At 44.1% G+C, this 14334-nt stretch overlaps 1 protein-coding gene across 8 annotated transcripts in view; it reads right to left on the reverse strand.

Annotated features, from left to right (window-relative positions):
* Apbb2 (amyloid beta precursor protein binding family B member 2) overlaps positions 1-13108 on the reverse strand; it is a 304656-nt gene extending 291548 nt beyond the window's left edge. For 7 of the 8 annotated variants that reach the window (XM_063240604.1, XM_013154279.3, XM_005004490.4 and 4 more), the window contains exon 1: positions 12972-13108. The gene's annotated coding sequence lies outside the window, so the exon portion shown is untranslated. Of the gene's footprint in view, positions 1-7369; positions 7486-12971 lie in introns of all 8 variants that reach the window. The other variant, XM_063240605.1, reaches the window with a different exon arrangement.
* Between the last annotated feature and the right edge of the window lie 1226 nt (positions 13109-14334).

A 14334-nucleotide genomic window follows, 5' to 3' on the forward strand; every position in this document is an offset into this window, starting at 1 on the left:
CCCTCTGAAGTCATACCCAATCACAGGACCAAGCTACTCTGGAAGCATGCTATGTTCATGCAAAAAGCAGCTTCAGTAGGGCAAGAACTTGGTGTCAAGTTCAGGTGAGGGGCACCTATGCCCTCCCAGGTGCTGGGCTGGTGCCTTCCTCAAAGGCTGGAGCTGCCACTTCAGCAGCACACTGCCAAACGCTAGAACACACTTCCAGGTTCAGTCCAGGACAAGTTAATTCCTCCTTGGATTTTTACACATTTCACCATTTTAAGTGTGTAATTCTATGGTATTAAGTACATTCACATTATTGTGCAATAATCACCACCATCCATCTTCCAAATTTGTCTTCCCCATCTGAAATCCTGTACCCATTAAACAGCAGTCTCCCATGACCACTGGCCCAGTCCCCATTCTACTCTCTGCCTCTGTGAATTTATTTTATATACTGCATCTAACTAGAATCATAATAGTACTTGACCTTTCGTGACAGGCTAATTTATCTTATCCCCTTATCTCATAATGCCTCTTTCTCTTATTTCCAATTAGTTTCCTTGTAGAAGCACAATCTTGAATGCACAACCTTTAGACAAAACAGAAATGAATAAATGAGAATGACTCCCCTCATTTTTTGGAGGGTACCAGGGATCGAACTCACGACCTTGAGCTTGCCAGGCAAGTGTTTATGCCACTAAGCTAAATCCCCGGCCTGACTTTCCCCTTTTACACAAGGTTACCAGAATATAAAAGCACTAAGAAAGCTTAAGAAGGAAGAAGAGAAAAAGCTACATCCCAAGGAATCACACTATTTTTTTTATGTATTCATCTTCTAATGTACACAAAGTCTACACCATCACATCACACTGGAACATTCAATGGTAACATCATATCGATTCTTTACCTTAACCATCTATCAAAATGGTGCACTACATTACCTTTCAAGGTCAACACTAAGGAAACTAAAGATGTTTTAATGAAAACCTGTACCCCCAAAACTCTCCCATTATACCTACAAGGTAAAATTGCCTTAAGTGTCACTGTGATAAAAACTGCTCTTGGCAAGATGGCACTGTATTAATAGTTGGTGCTACAGAAAGAATGCAACACCTTCACAAATGTTCATTCAGAAAGAAATGTTAAGGAAATTTTTATATAAACTCTGACATAGCCATCTATCCCACTATTATCTCTCAAGAGAGAAAACAGCACAACAGCTTCTAATGAAAATCCTGTTTTCTTTACAGGAAATAAAGATAATAATGCCACAAATCAACATTCTCCCTCCAGTTTGGGCTTTTGTTTTGTTTTTTATTGGTTTTCTTGCAATCCACATGTTCTCAGAACCAAGAGGGGGAAAAAGATAAAAATTCAGTAAGATACTACATCTTATTTTTGTTTCATACATCTGCTTGTAAAATAACAGCAGAATCTGGTGCTAGTAAAGGAAAATGATTTAAATTAAAATAAAATTCAAGTCAGCAGGAGACGACTTTGATCATGAGACAATGATACTTAAGTTGACAGAATGCAAGACTTCCTTTATTTATTTTAGAAGCAATAACCTCAAGTTCTGGAAAAAAGGCATTTTTAGAAAATGACACTGACCCAATTGCTAAGTCTCATGAATAAGAGCAGTGAGTGTGAATTTTGTTACCACTGCTCATATATTTTCTGCTTAAATCACTGGAAATCCTTTTACCGGACTGTGGGACATTTTGCCTTCTGAGCTTTGGGATGTGGAGACCCTGACCCTGGTAACAGTATCCGACATATTCATCATTTATGTTAGATTTCTTGTTTTTTTCAAGAAAGCACAAACACTACAAAAATAGAGTACTTCAACCAGGGGGACCCCAAAATACCAACCACTCCATATTTGAGGTTCAAGTTCCTAAAACTAGAAGGAACCTCCAAGGATCCCAACTATGCCGGAAACCTGAAACCTGAAACACTCTCGTGTGGTCTGTTGCTTGGGCTGTGCAATCTGCCCCCAGCTCTTCTCACCCTCTTCTCAGTCAAGCTCCCTGTGTCATCTGGAAATGCCCCAAGCACAAGAGACGGCAGCAGACAAAGAGGTTTTCCTACATCCCTGACAGCTGGGCTCTTTTGCTTCCTTATCTATTCCACTTTTACAAAATTTTATTTTCAAAGAGACTCATTCTGGGTTGTTTTGCAAACAAAAATTTCCAGTGAGTTTGTTCCACCTTGTCCCTCTAACTTGCTGTGCCACACAAGACCCATAAAGATACCAAAGAACAAATCTCTTCACAAAGACAGACCTAGTCAATATGCTGACTTCAGGAAGGACCAAAACATGTGTCATTCAGAAGTAAATCTAAAAGCCCATACATTAATTGTGATTAAGATCCCAAAACATCAGCAAAATGCCAGGATAGTGTTAACCAACTCTGACTACAAATTCATTTCTCAAACCTAATGTTCATCTTTAACAAATCCAAAAGATCTCTTGTCTTGCCCTTGCCATTACTTACGGTCAACTGACATCCAAAGCACTATATGTATACCCTACAAAAGAAAGAAGCTATATTTTGAATAATTCAAGCAAAAATCACTGTTAAGTAAGGCTAAAGCAACCTGTAGAAACACTTATGACACACATATCACTAGTTAGTGATGGTGAACTTTTAGAGCTTCCAGTGATACAAACAGCCTGCTATGACACATATGCCATGGGTTCACCATCACACACTAGAATCAGATCCTTGCACACAGCACATAAGCAAAGACCTCTTGGTCTCTAAACATCATTTATCATTGGGACGAAACCACTAGAACTGATTCGCTGAGCACAGGGCCTAAGAAAAACCAACATGAGGGGCTAAATGAATTTGCAACCCTCTAAAAACACCAAGCCCTGTCCTGGGTGCAAAGTACACTACGGTCACTGCAGGTGTGGTCTCCAGACTCATATCATCATCATCAACACTTAGGAATCTACTAGAAATGTAAATTTTCATCAGGCCATACCACAAGCCAAGGAAATCAGAAACTCTGGTTCGTGTAGGATGAATTATCTGATGCATACTGAGATAGACCATGATTAGGCTACTGCCTAAAGAAGGGTCAAAAGTCAGGCAGATTAAAAAACAAAAACAAAAAAAAAAAAACAGGTAGTAGGCACAAGTGTAAGTGATAGGAACACTTATCCCCAGAGGTACAGAAAACCAGGGCCAGAGAAAACCTGGCATGCTGTAAGAAGAGTGGGTCACAAGTCCAGAGCAGAAGATGAACAGTAGATCACGAAGGTATTAGCAGCAGTAACAAGAGGCAAGGACATCACTCTGAGGACAATTAGAAGCCTCTGAGGGAGAGGACAGATATGCCCTGACCTGCAGAGGATCACCTTGGATGCAGTGCAGAAAAGAAACAGAAAGTGGCCACGGTGAAAGTAACTGCAGGTTTTGTGGTGGGAAGTATCAGCAGAGCAAAGGAAAGCAGAGGCATGTTGTAAACGACAGGGCTCCACACAGGAGTGGGAGTGCCTTGGTGCCTTAGGCCACAGCAGAAATGCAGGTGTCAGGCACAGGTGCACGACGGGAAAGGCCAAGCATTTCTCCGGCTTCATCCAAGCTTTGTGGGCACACCCTCCACCTAGGCAAGGGTAGGCGCTGGTTTGGGGAACAGTAACACCCACCCAGGCTGTGCATGGTAATCTTTCGATAGCTGTGAGGCAACCTGGTCAGTTTTCTTGTGCAGCATTTGGAACACCGCCCAGCCTTCGGGAAGCCAAACTGAATGAAGGCAGCAGAAGAAGCTCGGAAGCCACTGGAGGACACTGCTGTCATTTAGGGGACAGATGACAGTGTGTTCACAAAGGAATTAGGAAAACACAGCAAAGTAAAAGACTTAATTTCTCTCGAGTCTATCAATACTACCCCATACTTTCCAAGTCAATTATGTAGTGAAAATTTAACAGTAAATTGAATAGTTTCTACAAAAGCTTATCTCACCATGAACTATCTGAAAGGACTACTGTGAACAGCGTAACACATGAAAACAAGACAAGGTGCTAGGCCACAGAGAGGCCACAGAGAGACTGCTACCTAATTAAGATGACAAGTTGCCTTCTTTTGTTTTTGAAATGATTGCAAAGCCTCAAAGCAGAGGATGGAGACGTTTCAAATCTCACTGACATCGTCTACATCTTTGCTTTGATTTTTAGAAATGATTCCTGGCAGGCAGATAATGTTGTGACCCAATTACAGGGTATTTTGGAAGTAGTAGGCCCCTAAATGGCAGAGGAACTGGTAGGCGTCGAGGGAAGAGTTAGTTGCAAGCAGGCACTACCACCTGCCTCTAGATCCTGAATTTTACAGGAGGGGGGAGCACGACAATCAGGAAGGAATGCAACATCTTCCCTGACCTGCTTCCAGCTTTCTCACCATTCCCAAAATAGACAGAGCTAAGGAAAATCATAAATACAATTCTCAGCCCTCTAGGGGAAGGGCACAAATTTGGGTCTCTGGAAAACAAAGGATGAAAGGCACAGCTATTGAAAACCCTAGAATCAAGAGGTGAGAACAGAGGGAAAATGAAACCACTGGACACAAAAGAACTCAAGAAACACCAAAACAGTGGCCAGTTCTTACACCAAAGCACACCAAGGGGAGGTGTCACAAGCTTGGCTGCCCTGGATTCTCCAAACTCAAACTCTTTTGCTCAAAAGGCAAAATTCTTCTTCAGAACTAAAGACAGTAATGATGCTAAGGTCTTGCTTCATGCCAAGTATTGTTCTGAGCCTTTATCATGAATTAACTCATGAAATACAACTACCATATTTTACAGGCACCATTAGTATTCCTATTTACGGAGTAGGAAACCGAGACACTGTGTGATTCTGTTATCCAAGCAGAATCTTATGATTGCGGGTCATGCAGCTATTAATTGCAGAGCAAACCAAAGCTGTCTATCTCCCAACAGGACTACTCTGTGTGCGCACTGTGGGATGGTTAGCAGCGCCCCTGCTTGCTCTCTGTAGCTGTCAGCACTTCTCTCTCCAGAGTCAAGACAAAGTGTCTCCAGACATTTCCAAGTAAGCCCTGAAGAGCAAAGCTGCTTTCTTTCAGAGCCAGTGATATAGCAATTTGAAAACTAAATCCCTCCCTCACAGAAAGAGTAGCAAACCCCAACTGTTTGAGTAGAGGGAACAGGCTATAAGAATTCCTCCGAGTCAAGGAAGGACGGGAAAGGAGACGGCTGGAGAGGATTTTGCCCTTGAGTCAGTCACTATGACTCCTCTTCAGGAAGCCTCCCTGCTCTTGCAGAGTGAGGTCAGCTCCCTTCCCTCCACTCTCAGAAGGTCTCAGCCACATGCCTCTACTGCAGCTCCATCATATTCCTCTGTCTTCCTGGGCATGACACAGTGCCTGATATAAACTATGTACTCAATAAACATTTGCTGAAAAAAGAACGAACAAATGAGGCTGAGGTTCATGAGTGTCATCAAATGAATGTCTCTCTTCACTAATAAACTGAAAAAGGCTTAAATAAAACTTGGTTCCGGGGGAAAGGAAAGGGGTTCTGCTCAGATGACTAGAAGATTGTGAGGCTGCCTAAGCACTTCCGATGGTATCTACACTCCCAAGTCCACTGAGAGTTTTCTGATTGTGTGTTAGCTCTGCCTACAAATTTAACTATAAAATGAATCAACTAAAAAAAAAAAAACCCACCTAACTCATGGTAAGGAAATTCTAACTTACTCACTTCTGCGCACAAACAGGACTGCCGGTAAATTGGTATATTCAATGCCACAGATCAGTTGACTTGTCCAACACAGAAAGCAACTGGAGAAACCAAGTAAGGATTAGAAGGTAAGAACAGAGCAAGCAGCAAAGAGTAAACAGGAGGCTCCCAGGGAGATGCCCCATCATCCAGCTTCGTAGGGTCCCCTCTCAGACCTAACACGGTGGCAGCCAGGAACAAGTGTCAGGCCAGCCATGGGACTGCTAGAGAGGCCCTGCAAGCCTCACCAGAAGCCTCCATCTCCCAACACTGCGTCACAATCAGCATGTGACAACTATCAGATTCCTCTGTTTTATGACATAAACACGCTAGACTAATCTGCTCAGAAAGATCCAACACAGCAATCCTTAGTTTCCAGCATTTTTGTAAATTTTATTTGGATCCCACAATTCAACCTGTGTTCAGATTAAAAATATACATCAGATCCATGATGTAGAGGACAGAGCTCCACCAACTAAATAGGAAAATTCAAGTTAAATGTCCATTTTGAAAATGGACAAAAAGAGAAATTTTCCCCAAATGCTGAGTGTAAAAAAATTCATGGAAATAACAAGGCTATCGGATCTGTTTAGGGCCTGGGCAAGTCTTTTAACTCTTCTGGGTTATGGTTTGTTTCCTCACCTACAAAAATGGGAAATTAAAGGTATTGATGTGCTTCTTTCCTGGTATCAGGCAAGCACACAGTTGGCCCTTAATTAATAAATATTATTTCTCCATCCTGCCAGTTGCCTGGCAACCCACAGTCTCCTCAGTATTGATGACAGTTTCTAGACAAGCACCACTGTTTTCTGTGCTACCTTAGTAAAAAGGTCCTCAGTTTTCTTATCTCTAAAATAGGAATAGTACCAGTTTATTTTTTGTAAGATTAAGTAGCACAATAATAAAGTTCTTACCACAAAGCCATAGCTGTACAATAATACCAAAATTATTATCAATGAGATAGATACAACTATGCTCAGATTTTTTAAGCATTATCAGAAAACACATTATTTACTTTCTTAAACTGTTAAAACTCCAATTCTTTTTTTTTTTTTACTTTCTCCCTTGTCCCCCAAACGCAACCAAAACTAAAAGTGAACAATGGCAATTTCATAGACAAACTATTCTTGAGCGTCCTCAGGCTAGTCCAGGCTCACACTGGAAGGCATGATATTGCCAAGGCCCAGACCACGCTAGCTATTACACAACACTTGGTTCTAGGGCTTTGAACACAACAGTATTTCCTAGAAACACAACTCTGAATTGCTAAAGCACATTGTTTTGGCAGAAAGAAGCCTGCTTACAAAGAAACAAATGCCAAGATAAGTCTCCAAGCCTCCTGCTGAAATCACATTTCAGTCACTTGCTTCTCTGCTCTCTCAGACCCTCGTTTTTCATCTTGGCACTTTTTTTGTCATCCTTAGGCCACAGTTCAAAAATATTCTTTCTTGGGGCACTTTTGAAATTAGTTCCTTTGCAGCTCTTGGGACTCTGAGTCACTCCCTATGACTCTACATTCCTGGGAGGCCCACGGATCCCAGCAGCCCACCCACAAGCTCCACACTCTGGCCTGAGCCCCAGCACTCAATCCGGCAGGCAGGCTCTCTACAGCTAAGGCCCAGATTCTAAGACTTACCAATTTCATGGACCATTAAGCTGCCAAGTGAAAATATTCCCATCACTTCATAAACGAGTCTTCCAAAACTCAGACAGGTATAATCTCATGGAAGAGGACACATCTTTGTATTTGAACTGTAATGAAATAGTCACTACATTATCATCATTATCACTGTAATAAAGACAATGCAAACTTCACCAGGCAATGGCCCCGAGGCCTAGCACTGTGCTTTTTTGCATAATTTTTATCTATGTGGAATTAATAGTTACTTCTTACACTATGTAGAAATTAAAATCTGATGTACAGGACAGCAATTTTGGAAACGTCACATTCTCTAACCCTGGCACTGCCAAACTTGCCTTCTGCAACAATGGCACTCCCCTTTACTCTGTGGAACTCTGAAAATTTCCTCCAATCTCATGCTCTGGAATATATACTTTTCCTTTTAGCTTAGTTCCAAAACTTGAGTTTTTTAGTTTTAAAAAAAAAAACTCTTCCCTCCATCCCAAGCATGCCTGAAGCACACTTGCCAGGAGAATGCTACCTCAAAAACTTCAGGTATTGCCTTGCAGACAAAATTTTACAACATCTTCAAAAGAGAAAAAGGACAAAAATGGTTAATTTCAGTTATAACCTGAAATTGTTTCAGATACAACCACTGTCCAGTTATTAACACACAATAAACAAGAACTCTAATCCATATACACATACCATACCATCCATTTTTCCCATGTTTTCTCAACTTTGCCTCTATGAATCTGTACATTTTATATATCAACAAATTATATAATGGGATTTTTTTCTGATTATAAAAATAATGTATGTCCATTACAGAAGGCTCTGACTCAAACATTATGGAAATCAATAATGTACAAAAGAGAAAGTCTCCTATGACTCCACTCCCAAAGACCTCCAAAGCCTTTTAACTGATCCAGGCTTCTTAGTTCTTGCCAAGTGACAATGAGTTGACCTCCACTCCCCAAATCATCATTTATCTATCCTTGCCCCTGTTTTATAGCTCTCATCTAGTATTTGGAGTTACTGGCCCACTCCTAACAGGGCTCCAGGAATCCCAGAGCCTAGTTATGATCAGAAGCACCAGTCACTGCCCACTAACTGTCAATTGTTTAAATAATTGTTAAATAACTGTCAATTGTTTAAACACGGTAAGAACTGCTACTCCTTACCTTATTCCTTAAAGGTTAATGAGGCTAAGTATTGTCAGCATCCATAAAGCAATGTGCACTGAAAACACTAAATAGGATTGGTTTCCTTTGCACTCTGCCCCATCATCATAGCCTAGGGGTAAGGGGCAGGAGTGGTGATCCCACCACTGATATCACACACAAGTCTCTCCTGCTACTTCAGCAGCCAAACAGGCACACACCCACCCAATTCAGCAATTTAGTTCAGATTAGCATTAAGTGACAATGATAATCTTATTCCAGAGACCAGGTGCTGCGCTTAGTCTCCCTCAGAAGATGCTCTAAAAGTGCCACCCAGGTATCTTGGCACATGCCTGTAATCTCAGCAGCACTCTGGGAGGCAGGAAGATACAAATGCAACCCCAGCCTCGCAACTTAGCAACTTTGTGAGCCCCTGTCTCAAAATAAAAAAATGCTACAGATGTAGCTCAACGTAAAGATCCGGAGTTCAATTCCCACTATGACAACACCCCCCAAGTTTCAAATGTCAAAAGTTTGAACCCAAATTTAAAAACTAGTCCATCTCCAGCCTACACTAGCAGGCCAATGGAAGTAATTTTATGACAACCAGTTTATAGCAAGTGAAAACTAAAAGGGTGACAGGAATTGGCCCAAAAAGGAAGAACACTGGCCAAAGCAGTAGTCATAGGATAGGATCAGGAAACACAAAATTCACCTAAGGCTCTAAATAAAGTACTCCCTCTCCAAATCGCTGCATCACAGATCTCTGGACTGGGACACAAAGGACCAGATAGAGACCCAAAGGGTACATGCTACTGTAACACTCTCACATTACAGATGGGGAAACTGAGGCCAGCAAAGTAAAGTGACTTTGCCAACATCACCCACTGAGTGAAAGGAATGAATGAGGGGCTGGGGATTTAGCTCAGCGGCATAAGCGCCTGCCTTGCAAGCAGACGGTTGTGAGTTCGATCCCTGGTACCAATAAAAAACAAAAAAGACCAAAAAAAAAAGGAATGAAGGAGGCAGGAAAACCCAGGAGGCAAGTCTTCGGAGCCTCTGGTGGGTGGTCTTTCCATCAAATCCCACCAGTCCCTTAATTATGCAGACTGTTACTGTCATCGCCACTTCAGCTGAAAGACACCATCATCACTTATCAACATGCAATATATGCACAAATAACACATTAAAAATTGAAAGGGTAATCTGGGTTTATTTTCCTTACATTTACTTTTATTTGCTAGTAGTACAACATTGCTGAAAATAAATGAACACAAAACAGTTTTAAAATATGATGGAAGCTTCTTAAAAACATTCAAATCATTTTGAAGACATGCTATTCCAATCAAATCTAATCCCAAATAACAAATCAAAGATGTTTTGCAAGAGAATGCTTACTGAATAAAAATGGAACTGTTACAGTTTGTGTCTAGATGTTCCCCCAAAGCCTCATGCATCAGGAAGACAGGCTTCTAGAGTTTCTGATTGGATTGATTCATGGTCCAATGCTGGGACTATGGGTGTGAGTGCTACACCTGCCCTGGGGCAGGCAGCCTATGTGTAAGGGAAGGAAAGAAGCTTGATTTCTTTCTCCTCCCTTTTTTGCTCTTGTTGGTTTTGCTGTTTTCCATAGCCATGAACTTCTGCCCCCTTGCCATGCCACCCTCCTCAGAGCCAGATGAGTATATGGGCTGAAACCACTACAAACTGTAAGCTAGATAAACTTTCCTCCTCTAACTTTGAATGTGGAGTGTTTTGTTCCAGCAATGACAGAAAAGTGACTAAGACAGGAATGCATTGAAAATATTTTCCTACCAGATAAACTTTAAGGTTAGATTTCTGTGGAATCAAAAGGTGTTAAGCCTTCAAAGCTGTGCTTGAGTAGGTAATATTTATGCAAAGATGCTGACAATATAAGGTAGTATATGTAAAAGCTTACTATCAGTCCTGACACATAATAAGCATTAAATGAATGCCAGTTTTCTTACCCAAGAGAAAGAAGTGCCATCCACATAACTAGTAATAGCTTACTGCAATAGTTTCCTAATAACAGTCTGTCATATACTCCTCAAAAACTGAAAAATGACGTATCACAGGGATATTGACCATCCCTGAAGTGTAATGGAAAAAAGCACAGACACATAATGTTTCATTTTCCTTAGACAATATATGAAGATATCCAGTAATGAGGGTATTCAACATAACACTATTCTTAATAACACTGTAAGACTTTCCAGCATTAATTCTTGCTGCAACAGGAAAAAGGAATTCCATGTTGGTTGTTTCTTTGGTGGCAAGAAAAGAAGTCATCATAAAGTTAAAACATAGAGTACAAAGTAACAGTTTCAAAATGCTATGTGTCTATCTGGGAGCAGTGGCACTGGCCTAGAATCCCAGCACATGGGCGGCTGAGGCAGAAAGACTGCTATGAGTTCGAGGCCAGCCTGGACTACAAAGGGTGTTCAAGGCCAGCCTGAACTGCACAGTGAAAGGCTGTCTCAAAAAGACCAAAAAAAAAATTTTTTTTAAATGCTGTGGGTCTGCATATATAGATCTATGTAATGTGTAAGTCTTTTTCCCAAATAATGTCATAGTCAGCATTCATATTACTCTAATTTAGAGTAAAATGCTACTCTGTTACATTTTAGCTCACCAAGATTTCAACTACCACTTTGCAAGTATCAGAAAGCAGGGTCCTTCTGGATCCTTTGAGGTGAATTATTCAGGTAAATGTATTCGTTTTAAGAAAGAATAAAACAGACATAAACTCCTTCCTATGAAAGGATCTCAACCTAAGAGTCCTTTCTCAGACTCTGTGCAACATGAAGGAACACAGTTATACTCTCAGTTATGAGGACTTTTTGGAGTTACCTAGCACATCCATGACAAAAGGTCAGCAATAGAAATCTGGCAATGGCGGTGTCCCCCTCCTGGAGAATGTCCCACAGTGCACTACTGCCACCTGTGCTCTCTTGTATTTCCCCCAGGATGGAAGATCCCCATTCTCATGACAAATGTCATCCTTTCACAAGGATGTCATTTCTAGGATTCTGCAAGTTCTGACAAACAACTGTTAAACAAATACCGCTTTCAAGCTACGAACTGAAAGATACCTAGGTTCATAATAGAATCCCCTTTCAACGGTGGTCGGTTAGCCCAGCACCACAAATTCAAATAGTCATTATCTTGGCCATCTGAGGACACGATTCAAAATATAAATCCTTGACAAGGTGGGGAAAAAAAGCAATGATTTAAGCCAGCAAAATGAAAACAGATCAGATGCCACTGTTTGTTCTTAAATTAGTGAAACATGAAAACAAATGACAAAACAATGCCAGCCTCACAAAGTTTACTCATTTCTTGGAATTCAGATGCCACTACTCATATCCTGTTAGGTGTTTTACTTAAGTCATCAGACACAACGTACAGCCAATGACCCAGGAGGTCCTCAGCACTGCCTTCTAAGATCCCAGTCCTATCCTACCTTCCTACATTGACCTACTTCTGTCTTGGTCCTCTATGACCGCTCAGTCCATCCAAAATCGCCGGTGACAAGCTCTAAACTGCGCAGAACTTGCCTCTAAAACTGTCCCAACTCAAGGTCTAATTTCTCAGGAATTTTTAATTCAAGTTCCACACTCTCCCGCAACCCTTCGACCCTGACCACGGGTTCCAGACCTCCCCGCGGACGCCTCGACCACCTTGCATTGTTTCTGTAGGACTCCGCATGCCTCCCTCCGTCCAATCTGTTTTCGTCGCGCAAATGTCATTCCTAGCGTCCGGCTCTCCGTTCCTCCCGCCAGGCAGCAGAGGGGCTTCCTGAACCCAGGGCCAGCTTTCCTGACTCTCCCCCTTCGCACAGCCATTTTCTAATTAAAATGCTTTCTCTGCCTACAAGGAGGGGGATGAACTTTTTTCCTTTTTATCTCTAGGCATGGAATCTCTGAAACCCCAAAGCAGCCAGCCCGGTCTCCAACTTGCCGGCAGGAGCGCGCAGCTGCCGGGGAGAGAGAGCCCAGCCGCACCGTGGAGGCCGGTGCCAGGGCCAGGGGGTGTGCACTCCTCGCCGCCCGCGCCCACCCTCGCCACCGCTCCGCAGTCCCCTCCCGGCGCTCGCCCGGCGACCCTGGCTTCCCCGCCCCAGGCCAAGCCAAGCCAAGCCCGGGCAGATGCGGGAGAGAGGGCGCCGGGAAGCAGGAGCGATGGAAGTCAAGGAGTGAGCCCGCAGTCGCCGCGCCACCGGCCCTGCAGCGCGGGCGCAGGGCGCACGGACTCCGCAGCGGGCGCCTGCTGCAGATGCGGCTGCGGCTAGGCGGACAGCAGTGACCGCGCAGCCCCGGCACCGGGTGGAGGAGAGCAGCGGCGGGGGGCACTCGTGGCCACTCGCCGCTGCGCTTTCTCCCTGGGTCGTCCCCCGAGTCCGCGGTCAGGGCCAAGAAGCAAGCGGGGCTCACCGGCAGTGCGCGCGGCGCTCGCCTCGCTCGGCTCCAGTCCTGCCCTCGCCGGCGCGCCCGGATCAGCTGCGGGAGCAGCGCGCGAGCTTCCTACTAGAGACCAGCACGGGCTCCGGCGACTGAGCATGCCCAGTGCCGCTCCGCGAGTCCCGCGCAGGGAGCGGCGCCGGCGAGATTCCGCCTCTCCAGGCTTTGGCGGCGGCTGCGCGAGGAGAGGCTGGAGGGGCCTGGCGAGCGGAGGCTGAGCGGAGCAAGGCGGGGCCGGGGGCGGGGGCCGGGCGGAGGGGGCGGGCCGCGCTCCCACGGCGACCCCTGCAGGTGGAGGCTGGGGGCCCGGCGGCGCGCACGCGCTCCAGGTCGCCGAGGAAAGCAGCGGGTGCCCGAGACCCAAAGTCCGCGATCGCGGTGCAGCCTGGCTGTTCCCTCCATGTGGCCTGGCTTCAGGCTGCATCAAAAGGCAGTTGGGTGACCTTATCCCTGATTTGCCTTTTCTCTTAAGTCTGTGATCCTTACAAAGGAAAAATGTCCCCAGATGAGAGCTGCCCACACCCACCCAGGCTAGTGAAAGTTAGTGGGCCAGACCCACTCCTTTCGGTCTTCAGACCCCTTCCCCTGAGGGCTGTACTCCCTCCCCTCCCCGCCTCCAGTCACGCGCCACTCCCTCTCAAAATCACAGCAAGAGACGCACACCTGCAGAAAGGAAACACATAATTTCCTTTCCATTCCCCGTAGTTTATCTATAGCCCGATTTGTGCACCAGCGAGCAAGGTCCTGATAAGAGTAAATGCTCAGTAAGTGGCAAGCAGTACTCTGCCCCACGCTCTGTGAATGACGTCCCTGAAGATATGGAGGTTGCACTTTTCCAAAACAGCAATCATCAAACTGGAGCCTGGTTCATACCCTCCAGAGGGCTCGCTAAACAGACCGCCCGCGGGGTTCCCTTTCGTGTGGTGGAGCAGGAGCAACTGTATATGTATATGTAACAACTGTATATGTAACAAGATCAGAGGGCATTCTGATGCTGCCGGTCCAAAGAGTGCACCTTGTGAACCCTGTGTGTACACTGGCAGCTCTACCTACCATCTCTTTAGGAAAGATAATCCTAAAGTAAAGGAATTGTAACCACAAAATAACAGCTCTTCGTATTCTCTTACCCAAATCTCCAGAATGCACTTTCCTCAAATAATGAATTCATCCCCATTCTTTCTTGTTCATGTATGACTCTATGCAGTGGAAATGCACATTATTTGATTTCTTCATACGTCATGAATTTATTAAGGATCTGCAAGGTCCTGTACTAGGCCTTAGGATAGAAGTGGATTAAAGTGTCATGGCCTAGCACGGAAACAGGTAGCCATCATAG

Source organism: Cavia porcellus, unplaced genomic scaffold (genome assembly GCF_034190915.1).
Source record: "Cavia porcellus strain 051 isolate PalLab524CR breed Dunkin Hartley unplaced genomic scaffold, mCavPor4.1 scaffold_30, whole genome shotgun sequence".
Classification (NCBI taxonomy): domain Eukaryota; kingdom Metazoa; phylum Chordata; class Mammalia; order Rodentia; family Caviidae; genus Cavia; species Cavia porcellus.